Source organism: Pelophylax lessonae, assembly GCF_965119305.1.
Source record: "Pelophylax lessonae genome assembly, chromosome: 3".
NCBI classification, from domain to species: domain Eukaryota; kingdom Metazoa; phylum Chordata; class Amphibia; order Anura; family Ranidae; genus Pelophylax; species Pelophylax lessonae.
In genome coordinates this window covers 428,250,623-428,268,464 of record NC_138770.1, presented here as the reverse complement: position 1 = coordinate 428,268,464, position 17,842 = coordinate 428,250,623, and positions in this window count along the sequence as shown.

The window sequence follows — 17,842 nt, the reverse complement described above, 5'->3', positions numbered from 1 at the left end:
CAGAACTCCGTGCCGTGACCGTCGGCTCCCGCGCGCGTGCGTGGGAGTGACGTCACCGCGGCTCCGGCAAATCAGATGGCCGGATGCCGCGATCCCCGAAGACGGACGACTGGACATGTTGCCCGTTATACAGGTAAGCGGGCGGCACGGCGGGGGCTCGTTCTAAGGTAAGTATTTCATAATACTAGCTCATTATGTGTTTGTCTTTCAGGGTGAAAAAGAAGAAAAAAAAGGGTTTACAACCTCTTTAAGAGGTAGTACAGTGGAGATTACTGCTGTGGGTGTAGGTTAGTGTCAGAGTATATAAACAAGACACAATAAATCATCAAAAGCGTACATGGCACAAGGGAGGGGATTAAAAGTCCATGTGCAAGTCCCTGGAAAAGGAAGGCATTAAAGGACTATCCTGAAGTCCAATAGGGAAGGGCAGGGTCCAGGATGGTTCCAGGGATGGATGGAGAAACACTCAGGGCAGGCTGTCCGGTGGAGTGAAGTCGACTCTGTGTATGGAAATAGGAAGAGAGGAGAGCGCCTCTGAGTGTGGTAAACGTTTTAATGTGGCAATAAAAACATAGTAACTCACATGGAGGTTAGGGAATTAGCATATGGAGACGTCAGGCTCCGGGAAAGTGGTATAGCGGTCCATTTTCACTTGAAAAAGGAGTGCGCATGCCCGGACTGGGTATTCGCACATGCTCCGAAACGCATTGTGAGCCCAGCTTGCCATTCCTGCCCTTCTTCCTGTCCGTTACGTCAGACGCCGCCGGCCGCTGCACAGCGTCCCCGCTCGTCCACCCGGAAGACGACAGAGTGGGCTCTCTTCAGTCTCCCCAGACCTGCCGGACACCGCCTGAACACTGCGGACCGCTATACCACCTTCCTGGAGCCTGACGTCTCCATATGCTAATTCCCTAACCTCCATGTGAGTTACTATGTTTTTATTGCCACATTAAAACGTTTACCACACTCAGAGGCGCTCTCCTCTCTTCCTATCTAAAGCCACAGACAAGCTGTGTAAATACTGCTCTTTGAACTGAAATAGAGTATAGAGGACTGCAGATAAACAGATATAGTTTATGTAGGATGATTTGTTTAATAGTGTAAGAGTTTACAACCATTTTAAAGGATTTGCACATTTTTCATGTCAACCTTGAAACTAGGTAAACCGCTCCCCTTTCTTCACTTATATTTAACATTACTTTGCATTGGTACAGATACCCCACAGCATTTCCTGACTTTCCATGCTGTTTGTTTGGTAATAACTTGCTCAGCAGCCCCAGAGTCCACAACCGCAATACTAAAATTCACCTTCCATTTACTTCAGTTGGGTTTTCAGTGAAATTTGCGGTTCTTGAATGTATGGATTCAACAAACCCTAGGTGAATCGAACCTCAGTAGATTCACTCATGCTTACTTATTAATGTTTACATATACTTCAAATGTTGATGAGCCAAAATTAGTGGTGTTAAACCCAAGTGGCTGCATTAGATGTGGTAGCTGCATTAGTTTTCTTTTTTTAGGCTTTCTTTTCCCCTTTTCCCCTGTTGATCCGGCCAGTAAGTCTGTTACTTTTCAACTTCCTTTAACATACCAAGCTGTCCAGCAAACCGGCAGTTAAAATGTTGAAACAAACTATTTACCACCGACAGGAATGCAGGAGTGCATCTAACACAACCCTCCCCCCAGACTGCCAACATAACTGTCCAAAGGTGTCTCCATTAATCTTTCAGTGGGTTAGAGACACCCTAAGATGGGAAGTGTGCTACTGGCTGACTCACCAGATGAAAATAAAGGGGGAAAAAAATCCAAGAATAGAAAACTAACGCAGTCACTGCATTTTAAGATCGGTAAACCACAATATATTTACCTTTTATTTTGGGTTTGTTACCACTTTAATAGTTTAAAGTTCCTAAAATCAGCCTAAATATGTTCTTGTTATGAAATATATGGTTTCGTTTTCAGGCATAGCTAATAAAATTCTAAAAAAATACGCACCTTAGCAATTTACTCGGTTGTTATGCCCATTTCTAGACAGCAAAAGCTCTCCAATGGAAAATATAATGTATGGTTATATCTAGTGATTATATCTATTATAACAATTTACGTAAATACTAAATAGCATGTGTTTAGCTGTCTGAACAGCAATTTACCAATAAAGTATTTACTCAGTTGAGCAGCACTCTTAAGTTATTTTCCTTCTCTATTGTTTGCTGAATAGTGCTGACAGTTATGCCTAAAAATCATGACATAGTACATACTGTATGTAAAGTGTGCTGAACGCCTACAGTTAATGTTTATTCTAATCATTTTCCTGTCCTTAATATAATATATACTCCATTCTTAGGCGGTTTTTAGTAAAAGGGAAAGGAAGGATATCCACAGAGATGTAGAGAATAGTACATGTGTGCATGTCTTTCCATCAGTGCCGGGACAAGGTCATCTAGAGCCCAGGGCAAAAATGCCAAATTGCACACTAGGGCACTAATCTGCAAGCTTACCTCCGAAGAATAAATTCCCCCTCATCCAAGTACTAATCTACATCCCTGCTGAAATCCCCCCCCCCTCAATATAAATCTTTGCCCCCCAGCCAAAAAAATTCACTCCTAGCTCAAATCCTACACCCCTACATTTTTTCTATCTTAGTACACTCCCCCCCACTTCAACTCCCCCCCCAGCACAAATTCCCCCCAAATCCCCCCTCCTAGCACAAATTTTCTTTCCCCCATTCCTCCTCCGAACAAAAATCCCCCTAAATCACCACTTTTAGCACCCACCCCCAAATTTCCCCATCTAAAACAATACTTACTACCTGCCCCCCAGATTTCTCTTCCAACACAAATCCCCCCCCCCCCCCACATTCTCCTTGTGGTGCCCCCTCCACCTCACATGATACCACAGTGCACAGAGCAGTCGTCCCTCCTGCACACCCCTTGTCCCGGCCCTGCTGTCCATTCCTGTTGACATCATCATGTGTGGGAAGAATGAGGCATCCTGAGGTTCTCTTTAAAGCTCAACTCCAGCCCAAATATTTTCTAGTTTTAGATGGGTAAAGAAAGGGCTATAAGCAGCAAACACACACACACATACACTCTCATCATAGTTTGAACTGGATGGACTGGTGTCTTTTTTCAACCTCACTAACTATGTAACTATGTAACCATAAAAATGTTTTTATTGGTGTCTGTGTCTACAGGAGGAGGAAAATCCTGACTTATTGGGTGTAAGACTGACCAGGATTTGAAGGGATTTCTTCATAATAGGAACAGAGGCAGCAATAAAAACCCATTTTCTAGTGGACTGGGGAAGATTTAGAACCTCTGTTAGGATTTTATTGTTGTCTGTGTTCGCAATTAGGGAAAAGTATGCGATTTACATGCTGTCCATCACCCTCATAGATGTGAACCTAGCCTTTCATCATCAGGTTTCCCCATCAGAGAAGCCCTTTACATCAGGTGCCCCTGTCAAAGTACCCCCTTACATCAGGTGCCCCCATCAGAGTGCCCTCCTACAACAGGTGTCCCATCAGAGTGTCTCTTTACTTCAAGTGCCCTAATCAAAATACCCATGTGCAGCCAGTATTCTTTATACAATAAGCCAGGGTGACCAAAGGTGGGTGTAAGGATGTGAGGCAGACTGCAGGGGGCATGCACGGGGCGTCATTGGTTGTTAGGAAACTTTCAGTCCAATAAAACTACAGGTTATTTCCAGTTATTTGTATAAACTACATTTCATGCTCTTGTCTAAAAAATATGAAAATGATCAGAATAAGTGTTAAAAGACTCAATGTTTCCGTAAGCAATATTATTTAAAGAAGTTTACAGAAAGTATAACTTCAGAAAATATAGTACAAGCACAAAAAGGATTTAAGAAGAGTGACAGTGCTATAGCTTAGTCTCAGTGGAAATATTTCATCTATCATTCTTGTGACAGCCACATTTTGTAAATGGCAGGTAAACCCCTAGTGAGCTTCCTTTTGGGACTTACCCTATATATTAATTTACAAGAAGATGAATATTTGTACTAATGTATAAATATAACTCACAGCAATACCATTAATAGAGGTGTAAAATGTCCCTTATGTGCACAGAATTTGTTACCGTAGCTGGCTTTTTATAGGTGGACTGCTTGTTCTTTGTATGCAGATAGATTGCATGCATCAAACAAAGCTCCTATTAGCATTTAAAAAATAAACAGAGAACAGGTTGACAGGAAAAAGTATTACTTTTCTTATTTTAACTTGCACTTGAATCAAAATACCAGCTTGGATGGCCATTCTGATAGTTATGCTACCACTGGTATAAATCTTAGGTTATATGACAATGCAGAAATACTCCAGGAAGAATAAAGACTTTCTTCCTGACGCTAAATATAATTTTCACACTGCATTACCTGTCTGTATTTTTTAGCTAACTCTTCCCAATATCCAACCTCCACGATGGAGATTGGGTGGGCATGGGGCTAAGAAACAAATTAGGGGCAGGTAGGTAGATAACTCAAGGTGGCCCTACTGGCTAAACCATTGCCGGCATAGCTCAAAAGGCCATTTACTAACTCAACTATGTCAAAGTAGGGAAACCTTTGGGGGAATCTACCTGTATAAAAGGGCAGAAGTATAACCGTATATAAGAAAGCACAGTGATCCCTTGGTCAGCCCAGGGGTAGCGCAGTGGCTAAGTGGTTAGCACTTCTGCCTAGCAGCACTAGGCTTATTGGTTAGAATCCCAAGCGTGGCTTTACCTGCCTGGTGATTGCATGTTGTCCACGTGCCTGTGTAGTATTTCCCCCACACTCCAAACCTTTTACAATTAATGGTATTTCTGTTTGCAAAAGTGGATTCAAAGTCATTACAAAGCTGGGCTGGAGAGTGGAGCGTATAACCTTGTTGTCCATTGCTAATGTTGCTTTTGGTGGAGGGCCAGAAGGCACTCGAAAGCATGAAGGGGAACAGAGAGATACAAAAACGATGTAGACCCTGAGGAAGCTAACTACACATAAAAAAATATTAAAATAAGTATAACACTTTGTTAACATACTATCAGTAACTCCATGATAAAAACATCCATACAAGCACATTTGAAGTTACAGTATGATGTATGCAACCTGGAGACAAGGACTTTGTATTTTGGCTATATATGAGACTTTTGTATAAGCAAGTATGTAGAGTAGGGGGGAGGGGGGACGGTGCAAGTATCCAGTATTCAGCTTGTTCTTAGATTATGCTCCGGTGGTGGTGTGTCTTCTCCTCCATGTCTCCATTAGGTAATGGAGACATGGAGGAGAAGACACACCACCACTGGAGCATAATCTAAGAACAAGCTGAATACTGGAGAGCAGCACTGTTCCTTCCCCTCCCCCCCCCCTCTGGTACAGAGAAGCACGGAAGTAGAGGACGGATAGGAGCATTGACCTCCACGCTGTGGTATACAGCTGTAATATATCCTGCCTAATACCCCTGTGTGGGGTTGGGCACTCATAAACACCTGGGGCACCCTTCCTTTGTGCACAAAGAGTTTTGGGATTGCCACCTGAAGATCAAGCACTTTCACTTATGAACTTTAATCCATTTTTATTTTTCATATTTTTATAATTTCCAAGAGATCACTGTGCATATTTCAATCTGCATTTTTTTTCACTGGATATTATTTAAATACCCCCCTTCTTTTACCTAACACTCACTTGGCACTTTTCCCTAGTATACACCTACTTTAGGTGAACACTGTTACACCCGACACTATATATTTATTGATATAATAAAATCATAATCATCTATTTTAACTATTGTCACCAGTTTTATTGTCTTAACACTAGCATCTTTGGTATTTATTATCCATATTGCCACCTATTTTATTGTATTATTACTAATACCAACTGTATTATTATTTTATATTGTTATCAAGGTTTATTTCTCACAAGTCACTTTATCACCCTATTGATTGCACCTTATATCACGGAGTCACTTTATTTGGAATAGATCACAACACTCATAATTTTTCATGTATTTATTCATTTATATTATGGTTAAATATTAGTTCTATGTACGTACTGGTATAGATTACCTATTTACTCCTTGTGGATGAGCCACACATATATTTATTTCATCTGTGGTATAGATTGCTTATTTATTCCTTGTTGATGATGAACCACACATATATATATTTATTTCATTTGTGACACCCATTAGAGTACACCTTACCTTAATTACCCCCATTTCCCTACCCCTATATATTCTGAATGTACATCATGTAGACTACAGTAAGTAGGGTGTACGTCACGCCCTTTGCGAGCTAGAGTTAGCGAACATTATCATGGCGCTTCTCACACAAGCGACAAGGGATTGTTCAATGTTTCGAAACACTTTAAACATACTCATGCAGGTAACATGAGTTCTTTTTAATTGTGTGATTTGGAAAGGGTTAAAGGTTCTCTCCGAGGGGGTGATAACCACAAGAAGCTCCTTGAAATGGAGGTCCGGTGGATTTTTAATCTCTGCACTAGGATTCCTGCAGGTATGATCTACAGGTATGATGTGGACCTTTTTCTGAAATGATACCGTTAGGGTTGAGCGGACACCTAGATGTCCGTGTTCGACGGGTTCGGCCGAACTTTAAAAAAAAGTCCGGGTCCGTGTCCCGGACTTTTACCGAACTTTTCCCGGACACCGAACCCCATTGAAGTCAATGGGGACCCGAACTTTAAGGCACTAAAATGGCTCTAAAACACCAAAGGAAAGGGCTAGAGTGCTGCAAATGGCAGCAAAACGTAATTAAGAGCATGGCAAGTGCTCTGCAAACAAATGTGGATAGGGAAATAACTTAAAACAACAAAAAAAAACAGAAAAATAAAACAATGTTCTTCTTAATCTCTGAAGGACGAGGCCCATATGGAGTAGGAGGGAGGTTGAGGTGGTGGTGGATGTGGCGGTGACATAGGCATGCGCACAGGGTGTGCCGGGTGTGCCTGGGCACACCCTAATCACCTAGGGCACATAGCATTGCCAGTGAGGAGATGAGAAAGATCTCCCTCGGACCTGCTCTGCTCTATTTCTCTTTGCCTACAGGTACATGGCCCCGATACATTACTCTCCCTGCTGGCAAACACATGCATGTGTATTTCAACTTTGGGGTGCACACCTTAATGCAATAGGCTGCGCACACCTATGGGCGGTGTAGGTGGAAGCGGCGGTGGAGGAGGACCAGGGCCGGATTAAGAGCATCATGGGCTTGGTGCTGAGGATTTTGAAGGGCCTTAAGGGCCGTGCCTTGCCATGCACCCAGAGGAGGAAGGGTGCAGCCATGCATGCCTAATTCAACATGGGATGCTGTCTCTGAAGCCCATAAACACATCCATGCATCGGCAACTGTCCCTCCTTGTCCGGCTTTCGCGCTGTGTGGGGAGGTTCTGAGGGTGCTGCCTGGGGAAGCGAGCATAGAAGCCAGACTTCTGTGTTTACAAGTGACAGAAGAGCGGTAACAGTGAATATGGCCAACCCGGGGCCTATATAAAAGGTAGGAGCCTGGAGCTGCAGCTCCAATAGCCCCTACGTTAATCTGGCCCTGAGGAGGAGGACGAGGTAGCCAACACTGCTTCTTTTCACAAATTTTAAATGAGGGTAAACCCCAAAAGAGTGAGAAAGAGCAAAAATGGAACAATGGGTGGGTAAGGTCGGTATCCATTGCTATTCTGCACAAGGTACGGAAAAGTCCCGTGGGATCCATGCCTGGTTCATTTTAATGAACGTGAGCTTGTCCACATTGTCTCTGGACAGGCGGCTGCGCTTGTCTGTTATAACGCCCCCAGCCGTGCTAAATACCCGTTCAGATAATACACTGGCTGCAGGGCACGCCAGCACCTCCAAGGCGTAAAGGGCAAGCTCAGGCCATGTGCCCAATTTGGAGACCCAGAAGTTGAAGGGGGCAGACCCCTCATTCACTACATGTAGGCGTGTGCACACATACTGCTCCACCATGTTGGTAAAATGCTGCCTCCTGCTAAGACGTTCCATCTGAGCTGCTGGTGCTGCTGTTTGTTGTGGCGTGCTGACAAAGCTTTTCCACATTTCGGCCATGCTAACCCTGCCTTCTGAAGTGCTGGCGGTGCCCTGGTTGCGTTGGCGACCTCCTCCTCCTCCTCCTCTGCCTTGTGCTTCCACTGCGGCCCCGCTGTCAGATGGGAATGCCAGCAGCATGGCGTCTACCAGCGTGCGCTTGTACTCGCGCATCTTGTGATCGCGCTCCAGTGAGTGAATTAAGGACGGTACGTTGTCCTTGTAACGGGGATCCAGCAGCGTGGCCACCCAGTAATCAGCACAAGTTAGAATGTGGGCAACTCGGCGGTCGTTGTGGAGACACTGCAGCATGTAATTGCTCATGTGTGCCAGGCTGCCCAGAGGCAACGAAAGGCTGTCCTCTGTGGGAGGTGTATCGTCCGTGTCCTCTGTATCCCCCCAGCCACGCACCAGTGATGGCCATGAGCTGGCCTGGGTGCCACCCTGCTGTGAACATGGTTCCATCTCCTCCTCCAGCTCCTCCTCCTCCTCATCCTCCTCATCCTCCAGAACTGTGCCCCTGCTGGACAATTGTGTCCCTGGCGTTTGTGTGTGCAGGAACCCACCCTCGGAGCCCCTTGCGAATGACTGCCCTGAAAGCCTTGGAAATGTTACCTCTTCATCCTCCTCCTCCTCCTCATCCTGTGCCACATCCTCTTCCATCATCGCCCGAATTGTTTTTTCAAGGAGGCATAGAAGTGGGATAGTTAAGCTGAGAACGGCGTCATTGCCACTGGCCATGTTGGTGGAGTACTCAAAACAGCGCAACAAGGCACACAGGTCTCGCATGGAGGCCCAGTTATTGGTGGTGAAGTGGTGCTGTTCCGCAGAGCGACTCACGCGTGCGTGCTGCAGCTGAAACTCCACTATGGCCTGCTGCTGCTCGCACAGTCTTTCCAGCATGTGCAAGGTGGAGTTCCACCTTGTGGGCACGTCACATATGAGGCGGTGAGCGGGAAGGCCGAAGTTACGCTGCAGCGCTGCCAGGCGAGCAGCAGCAGGGTGAGAACGCCGAAAGTGCGCACAAACGGCCCGCACTTTCTGCAGCAGCTCTGACATATCGGGGTAGTTTTTAAGGAACCTCTGCACCACCAAATTCAGCACATGCGCCAGGCAAGGGATGTGCGTCAAACCGGCTAGGCCCAGAGCTGCTATGAGATTTCGCCCTTTATCGCACACCACCAGGCCGGGCTTGAGGCTCGCTGGCAGCAACCACTCATTTGTCTGCTGTTCCATGCTCCTCCACAACTCCTGCACGGTGTGTGGTTTGTCCCCCAAACAGGCAAGTTGTAAAACTGCCTGCTGTCGTTTACCCCTGGCCGTGCTGAAGTTGGTGGTGAAGGTGTTACGCTGTCCGGATGAGGAGGCGGTAGAGGATGAGGAAGCGGAGTAGGAGGAGTTAGGAACAGGAGGCAAACTGAAGCGCCCTGCAATCCTCGGTGGTGGAAGGACATGCGCCAAATTGCTATCCGCCTCAGGCCCATCCGCCACTGCATTTACCCAGTGTGCCGTTAGGGAGATATAACGCCCCTGACCGTGCTTACTGGTCCACGTATCGGTAGTTAGGTGGACCTTGGCACAGATGGCGTTGCGCAGTGCACACCTGATTTTTCCCCCCACTTGGTTGTGCAGGGAAGGGATGGCTTGCCTGGAAAAGTAGTGGCGGCTGGGCACGACGTACTGTGGGACAGCCACCGACATAAGGTTTTTAAAACTGTGCGTCTCCACCAGACGGAATGACAGCATTTCAAAGGCCAATAATTTTGAAATGCTGGCATTCAGGGCCAGGGATCGCGGGTGGGTAGGGGGGTACTTCCTCTTCCTCTCAAGTGTTTGGGAGATGGAAAGCTGAACGCTTCCACGGGACATTGTGGAGATGGTTGTTGGTGACCCAGGTGGTTGTGTTGCTGACAGATCGTCTGTTTGCGGGGTGGCAGGTGCCGGTATCACTACAGATGTGGCTGGAGCGGCCGAGACTGCAGCAGAAGAGGAAGCAGGATGAGCCAGAGACGTTTCTTGGTTTTGAAGGTGTGTACTCCACTGCAGCTCGTGCTTTGCACTTAGATGCCTGATCATGCAGGTTGTGCTCAGGTTGAGAAGGTTTATGCCTCGCTTCAAGCTCTGATTGCACAGGGTGCAAACCACTCGTGTCCTGTCATCAGCACATTTTCTAAAGAACTTCCACGCTAGAGAACTCCTTTGAGCTGACTTTGGTGCGCTCGTTCCCTTGCTGCGTTGGGCAGTAGCGGGCGTAGTGTCTAGGGCACGGCCGCTCCGCTTCTGCACCCTGCTCCCTCTTCTGCTGTGCTGGTGGCTCTGTGCGACCACCGCCTCTTCCTCCAAACTGCTCAGGTCACCTGCATGACGTTCATTCCATGTGGGGTCGAGGACCTCATCGTCCTCCACATCATCTTCCACCCAGTCTTCACCCCTGCCCTCCTTGTCAGTCTCCACAATGCTGAACGCCGCAGCAGTTGGCACCTGCGTTTCGTCATCATCGGAGACGTGCTGCGATGATCCTTGCATGTACTCATCTTGAGAAATAAGTGGTTGGGCATCGCTGCACTCAATCTCTTCCACTTCTGGGGCAGGGCTAGGTGGATGGCCCTGGGAAACCCTGCTGACAGAGTCATCAAAAAGAAGAAGAGACTGCTGTATGGCTTGGGGCTCAGACTGCTTGCCTGATTTGCAAGGGGGTGAGGTGAAAGACGGTTGGACATCGGCTGCAGGTGCCAACTGTGACCTTTCTGCAGTAGACTGGGTGGGAGACAATGTGAAGGAACTGGAGGCACTGTCAGCAGCAAACCAATCTACTATCGCCTCCACTTGTTCTGGCCTCATCACTTCTAGGGGCGTATGATGCCCTACCAAATACTGATGCAGGTTCTGTCGCCTACTCACACTTGAGGAAGGTGTTTCACTTGTGCGTGTAGCTGGCACAGATCGACCACGTCCTCTCCTTGCAACAGGAGCTCTACCAGCAGCACCACGACCCAGGCCACGACCCTTATTTGACGGTCTCCTCATATTTCTGTAATTTAAGATCTTGCCCTAGAAAGGTTTTTATTGAATAGCGGAATAGGAAATATGATCCAAAAAAGTGTATGTATCTCGCACGTACAAAACCACACTAGGCCCCAATTACTATTGTTTCTACCCCTAAAAGGATGGATGAGGAGTAGGAGGAGTATGGAACAGACAGCACCCTCAAATCTTCAGAAGTATGAGATGAACCTCAAAAACTTGGAAAGGTGGATCTCACACGTACCGACACAGACTATCCCGCAATTCAATTGATCCTCAAAGGTTTTTATTGAATAGCGGAATAGGAAATATGATCAAAAAAAGTGTATGTATCTCGCACGTACACCACCACACTAGGCCCCAATTACTATTGTTTGTACCCCTAAAAGGATGGTTGAGCAGTAGGAGGAGGAGTATGGAACAGGCAGCACCCTCAAATCTTCAGAAGTATGAGATGAACCCCAAAAACTTGGAAAGGTGGATCTCACACGTACCGACACAGACTATCACACAATTTAATTGATCCCCAAGGGTTTTAATTGAATAGCGGAATAGAAAATATGATCAAAAAGAAAGTGTATGTATCTCACACGTACACCACCACACTAGGCCCCAATTACTATGGTTTGTACTCCTAAAAGGATGGTTGAGCAGTAGGAGGAGGAGTATGGAACAGGCAGCACCCTCAAATCTTCAGAAGTATGAGATGAACCCCAAAAACTTGGAAAGGTGGATCTCACACGTACCGACACAGACTATCACGCAATTTAATTGATCCCCAAAGGTTTTAATTGAATAGCGGAATAGAAAATATGATCAAAAAGAAAGTGTATGTATCTCACACGTACACCACCACACTAGGCCCCAATTACTATTGTTTGTACCCCTAAAAGGATGATTGAGGAGTAGGAGGAGGAGTATGGAACAGGCAGCACCCTCAAATCTTCAGAAGTATGAGATGAACCCCAAAAACTTGGAAAGGTGGATCTCACACGTACCGACACAGACTATCACGCAATTTAATTGATCCCCAAAGGTTTTAATTGAATAGCGGAATAGAAAATATGATCAAAAATAAAGTGTATGTATCTCACACGTACACCACCACACTAGGCCCCAATTACTATTGTTTGTACCCCTAAAAGGATGGTTGAGGAGTAGGAGGAGGAGTATGGAACAGGCAGCACCCTCAAATCTTCAGAAGTATGAGATGAACCCCAAAAACTTGGAAAGGTGGATCTCACACGTACCGACACAGACTATCACGCAATTTAATTGATCCCCAAAGGTTTTAATTGAATAGCGGAATAGAAAATATGATCAAAAAGAAAGTGTATGTATCTCACACGTACACCACCACACTAGGCCCCAATTACTATTGTTTGTACCCCTAAAAGGATGGTTGAGCAGTAGGAGGAGGAGTATGGAACAGGCAGCACCCTCAAATCTTCAGAAGTATGAGATGAACCCCAAAAACTTGGAAAGGTGGATCTCACACGTACCGACACAGACTATCACGCAATTTAATTGATCCCCAAAGGTTTTAATTGAATAGCGGAATAGAAAATATGATCAAAAAGAAAGTGTATGTATCTCACATGTACACCACCACACTAGGCCCCAATTACTATTGTTTGCACCCCTAAAAGGATGGTTGAGCAGTAGGAGGAGGAGTATGGAACAGGCAGCACCCTCAAATCTTCAGAAGTATGAGATGAACCCCAAAAACTTGGAAAGGTGGATCTCACACGTACCGACACGGACTATCACGCAATTTAATTGATCCCCAAAGGATTTAATTGAATAGCGGAATAGAAAATATGATCAAAAAGAAAGTGTATGTATCTCACACGTACACCACCACACTAGGCCCCAATTACTATTGTTTGTACCCCTAAAAGGATGGTTGAGCAGTAGGAGGAGGAGTATGGAACAGGCAGCACACTCAAATCTTCAGAAGTATGAGATGAACCCCAAAAACTTGGAAAGGTGGATCTCACATGTACCGACACAAACTATCACGCAATTTAATTGATCCCCAAAGGTTTTAATTGAATAGCGGAATAGAAAATATGATCAAAAAGAAAGTGTATGTATCTCACACGTACACCACCACACTAGGCCCCAATTACTATTGTTTGTACCCCTAAAAGGATGGTTGAGCAGTAGGAGGAGGAGTATGGAACAGGCAGCACCCTCAAATCTTCAGAAGTATGAGATGAACCCCAAAAACTTGGAAAGGTGGATCTCACACGTACCGACACAGACTATCACGCAATTTAATTGATCCCCAAAGGTTTTAATTGAATAGCGGAATAGAAAATATGATCAAAAAGAAAGTGTATGTATCTCACACGTACACCACCCCACACTAGGCCCCAATTACTATTGTTTGTACCCCTAAAAGGATGGTTGAGGAGTAGGAGGAGGAGTATGGAACAGGCAGCACCCTCAAATCTTCAGAAGTATGAGATGAACCCCAAAAACTTGGAAAGGTGGATCTCACACGTACCGACACAGACTATCACGCAATTTAATTGATCCCCAAAGGTTTTAATTGAATAACGGAATAGAAAATATGATCAAAAAGAAAGTGTATGTATCTCACACGTACACCACCACACTAGGCCCCAATTACTATTGTTTGTACCCCTAAAAGGATGGTTGAGCAGTAGGAGGAGGAGTATGGAACAGGCAGCACCCTCAAATCTTCAGAAGTATGAGATGAACCCCAAAAACTTGGAAAGGTGGATCACACACGTACCGACACAGACTATCACACAATTTAATTGATCCCCAAAGGTTTTAATTGAATAGCCGAATAGAAAATATGATCAAAAAGAAAGTGTATGTATCTCACACGTACACCACCACACTAGGCCCCAATTACTATTGTTTGTACCCCTAAAAGGATGGTTGAGCAGTAGGAGGAGGAGTATGGAACAGGCAGCACACTCAAATCTTCAGAAGTATGAGATGAACCCCAAAAACTTGGAAAGGTGGATCTCACATGTACCGACACAAACTATCACGCAATTTAATTGATCCCCAAAGGTTTTAATTGAATAGCGGAATAGAAAATATGATCAAAAAGAAAGTGTATGTATCTCACACGTACACCACCACACTAGGCCCCAATTACTATTGTTTGTACCCCTAAAAGGATGGTTGAGCAGTAGGAGGAGGAGTATGGAACAGGCAGCACCCTCAAATCTTCAGAAGTATGAGATGAACCCCAAAAACTTGGAAAGGTGGATCTCACACGTACCGACACAGACTATCACGCAATTTAATTGATCCCCAAAGGTTTTAATTGAATAGCGGAATAGAAAATATGATCAAAAAGAAAGTGTATGTATCTCACACGTACACCACCCCACACTAGGCCCCAATTACTATTGTTTGTACCCCTAAAAGGATGGTTGAGGAGTAGGAGGAGGAGTATGGAACAGGCAGCACCCTCAAATCTTCAGAAGTATGAGATGAACCCCAAAAACTTGGAAAGGTGGATCTCACACGTACCGACACAGACTATCACGCAATTTAATTGATCCCCAAAGGTTTTAATTGAATAACGGAATAGAAAATATGATCAAAAAGAAAGTGTATGTATCTCACACGTACACCACCACACTAGGCCCCAATTACTATTGTTTGTACCCCTAAAAGGATGGTTGAGCAGTAGGAGGAGGAGTATGGAACAGGCAGCACCCTCAAATCTTCAGAAGTATGAGATGAACCCCAAAAACTTGGAAAGGTGGATCACACACGTACCGACACAGACTATCACACAATTTAATTGATCCCCAAAGGTTTTAATTGAATAGCCGAATAGAAAATATGATCAAAAAGAAAGTGTATGTATCTCACACGTACACCACCACACTAGGCCCCAATTACTATTGTTTGTACCCCTAAAAGGATGGTTGAGGAGTAGGAGGAGGAGTATGGAACAGGCAGCACCCTCAAATCTTCAGAAGTATGAGATGAACCCCAAAAACTTGGAAAGGTGGATCTCACACGTACGGACACAGACTATCACGCAATTTAATTGATCCCCAAAGGTTTTAATTGAATAGCGGAATAGAAAATATGATCAAAAAGAAAGTGTATGTATCTCACACGTACACCACCACACTAGGCCCCAATTACTATTGTTTGTACCCCTAAAAGGATGGTTGAGGAGTAGGAGGAGGAGTATGGAACAGGCAGCACCCTCAAATCTTCAGAAGTATGAGATGAACCCCAAAAACTTGGAAAGGTGGATCTCACACGTACCGACACAGACTATCACGCAATTTAATTGATCCCCAAAGGTTTTAATTGAATAGCGGAATAGAAAATATGATCAAAAAGAAAGTGTATGTATCTCACACGTACACCACCACACTAGGCCCCAATTACTATTGTTTGTACCCCTAAAAGGATGGTTGAGCAGTAGGAGGAGGAGTATGGAACAGGCAGCACCCTCAAATCTTCAGAAGTATGAGATGAACCCCAAAAACTTGGAAAGGTGAATCTCACACGTACCGACACAGACTATCACGCAATTTAATTGATCCCCAAAGGTTTTAATTGAATAGCGGAATAGAAAATATGATCAAAAAGAAAGTGTATGTATCTCACACGTACACCACCACACTAGGCCCCAATTACTATTGTTTGTACCCCTAAAAGGATGGTTGAGCAGTAGGAGGAGGAGTATGGAACAGGCAGCACCCTCAAATCTTCAGAAGTATGAGATGAACCCCAAAAACTTGGAAAGGTGGATCTCACACGTACCGACACAGACTATCACGCAATTTAATTGATCCCCAAAGGATTTAATTGAATAGCGGAATAGAAAATATGATCAAAAAGAAAGTGTATGTATCTCACACGTACACCACCACACTAGGCCCCAATTACTATTGTTTGTACCCCTAAAAGGATGGTTGAGCAGTAGGAGGAGGAGTATGGAACAGGCAGCACCCTCAAATCTTCAGAAGTATGAGATTGTGTTCACTGTACCCCACAAAGATTGTGTTCACTGCACCCCACAAAGATTGTGTTCACTGCACCTCAAAAAGGATTTTGTTCACTGCACCCCACAAAGATTGTGTTCACTGCACCCTAAAAGGATTTTGTTCACTGCACCCCAAAAAGATTGTGTTCACTGTACCCCCCAAAGATTGTGTTCACTGCACCCCACAAAGATTCTGTTCCCTGTACCCCACAAAGATTGTGTTTACTGCACCCCACAAAGGATTTTGTTCACTGCACCCCAAAAAGATTGTGTTCACTGCACCCCAAAAAGGATGTTGTTCACTGCACCCCAAAAAGGATTTTGTTCACTGCACCCCAAAAAGATTGTGTTCACTGCACCCCACAAAGATTGTGTTCACTGCACCCCACAAAGGATTTTGTTCACTGCACCCCAAAAAGATTGTGTTCACTGCACCCCAAAAAGGATTTTGTTCACTGCACCCCAAAAAGGATGTTGTTCACTGCACCCCAAAAAGGATTTTGTTCACTCCACCCCAAAAAGATTGTGTTCACTGCACCCCACAAAGATTGTGTTCACTGCACCCCAAAAAGGATTTTGTTCACTGCACCCCAAAAAGATTGTGTTCACTGCACCCCACAAAGATTGTGTTCACTGCACCCCAAAAAGGATGTTGTTCACTGCACCCCAAAAATATTGTGTTCACTGCACCCCACAAAGATTGTGTTCACTGCACCCCACAAAGGATTTTGTTCACTGCACCCCAAAAAGATTGTGTTCACTGCACCCCAAAAAGGATGTTGTTCACTGCACCCCAAAAAGATTTTGTTCACTGCACCCCAAAAAGGACGTTGTTCACTGCACCCCAAAAAGATTGTGTTCACTGCAGCCCAAAAAGATTGTGTTCACTGCAGCTCACACACAGAAAAATGGATGTGGATCACTGACACCTGCCTATCTCCTATCCCACACCACACAGCAATATCGATTGTAGTTTGTAGAACACAGTTTCCCTAAAATTCAGCAGCAGCAGCCTCTCCCTAACAGGATTGAGAAGAGATCGTAGATCAGGATTGAGTGCAGAGTCACCCCACCCCCCACACAGCAATATCGATTGTACTTTGTAGAAGACACTGACCCTATAATTCAGCAGACTCTATCCCTAAAATGCCTACAACTCGCCCTGCCTAAACACTCCGACCTGTCCCTCAATTCTATCCGGACACAAATGGTTTTTTCCTGCCTATCTTTCCCTAATCAGCAGCCAGCACGTTGATGTGTGCTCTGTCCCTGATCTAAGCAGCAGAATGAAGACGCTGCGGCTGCCTGGAACTTATAAAGACTTGGTCACATGCTTCAGACGGCCAATCACAGCTACTGAGACATTTGCAGGCATGGCTGGGATGGCTTAAGGCACACCAGTTAAACGATTGTTGATTGGCTGTTGAAAGCCCGCCATGAAAAGAGCGCCAAAGCATGCAAAACCCGGAAATAAAACGACCGAACACGGATTTTTACCCGAACATACAGTAAAGTGTCCGTGTCCGTGTTCGGGTACAAAAAATCCAATTATTCGGTACGAACACGAATAATACAGTCCGTGTTCGCTCAACACTAGATACCATCATTTAGTCTAGTGTATTGTTAGTGTTGTGAATCATGAATTTATCCTGTGCCATTAACTGCCCTTTATTTATTTATTTATTTTTTTGCCTCCTTTATATGCATTGGGGCCATATATTTTCACACAGGTTATTGCCTTTATATACATATATATGTATTTATATTTC